At 37.1% G+C, this 1,420-nt stretch overlaps 1 pseudogene; it reads left to right on the top strand.

Moving 5' to 3' along the window:
* The first annotated feature begins 210 nt into the window (after positions 1 to 210).
* On the top strand, positions 211 to 577 carry LOC150019300 (translationally-controlled tumor protein-like; annotated as a pseudogene).
* Positions 578 to 1,420: the final 843 nt, after the last annotated feature.

The raw sequence follows: 1,420 nt of genomic DNA, 5'->3' as shown, positions 1-1,420 counted from the left end.
TACCTGTGTCAGAGTTTAACATGTGATATTGCTAACGTTTAAATTCATTAAAAACATTACCTTATTTTTCTAAGGGTAAAGTTCACCCAAGTCAAAACATAGTGAAACTTTCCCACCTCCTCCATCCCCTCACACCTTCCCGTGCTTCTCCAGCTGATCTCAGGGTTCCTGCTAAGCCAACGGTCACTGTCATCTCCTTCCAACGCCATCATGATCATCCACGGGGACATCATCAGCCATGATGAAACGTTCTCCCACATCTACAGGATCTGGGAGATGGCAGACGGGCTGTGCCTGGAGGTGGTGTAGAAAGAAACCATCCAAGAACTATATCAAAGGTGACATGAAATCAATCAAAGGGAAACTTGAAGAACAGAGACCAGCAAGAGTAAAACCTTTTATGATGGGGGCTGCAGAACAAATGCAGCGCATCCTTTCTAATTTCAAACACTACTGGGTCTTTCTTGGTGAAAACATGAATCCAGATGGCATGGTGGCTCTGCCGGGCTGCCATGAGGATGGTGCGACCCTATATATGGTCCTCTTTAAGGATGCTTTAGAAATGGGAAAATGTTAACAACCTGGCAGCTTGGATCTAACACCTGTCATAACTGGCTGCTGCATTTCATCCACACACCAGGGCTAGGGCAAACGGGACTGAGGTTATTATCTTGACCTCTTCATTATTTTTACCTTGATTTATCTTGAGTAGAGGCATTGTTTTTAAGAAAAAAACATGGCATGTAGGTTGTCTAAAAATAAAATGCAGTTAAACTAAAAAAAGATCAGTAAATATAGAACATTGCTCTTGCTGGTTTTCTTCTATATGAATTTTTTTAAAAAGTCAAATGGAATGTGGTAAGTTGAGAATCTGTGATATTTGTTAGATAGCTAAGATATAAACTTTACTAGCTTTGAAATTATATGGCCAAATACCTATACTTGTAAAGAAATATTTTTAAGTGGTTGGAGCTGTGTTTTTTAGTTCTTGAGATCATTATTAAATTCTAAAAAACAGCATTCTCCATTTGCTTGATTCTGCACTGATCTTTTGAAAACATTCAAGACCAGATCCATTCTAAAAAGCTCTAGTTTCTAATTTGTTGACACTGAACAATTATTATTATTACTTGAGATTAGCGTTCCTTTTTGCTTAACCATAATGAGTTACCTAAAACCACATAATAGGAACTTTTTCTTTCAGTTTACTTAGTGCTTAGAAAGAGGTCCATAAAAAATAAAAATAAATAAAAAACTATTGTCACCTTATGAGTTTATAAATGACAGCCCAGAAAATGAGGTGGTTTTCTAGACACTGACAGGACTTCCTTTACACATTCAAGTTTTTGGTGTAGAATATTATTTCCAGGAAAAGAAACTGGCATTTACTTTGTACAGTTCACTGATCCATTATACCAAA

This window comes from Furipterus horrens, unplaced genomic scaffold (genome assembly GCF_987537825.1).
Source record: "Furipterus horrens unplaced genomic scaffold, mFurHor1.1.pri manual_scaffold_2, whole genome shotgun sequence".
Lineage (NCBI taxonomy): Eukaryota > Metazoa > Chordata > Mammalia > Chiroptera > Furipteridae > Furipterus > Furipterus horrens.
Note: the sequence above shows the minus strand (reverse complement) of the source record. Positions and strands in the feature narration are given on the sequence as shown.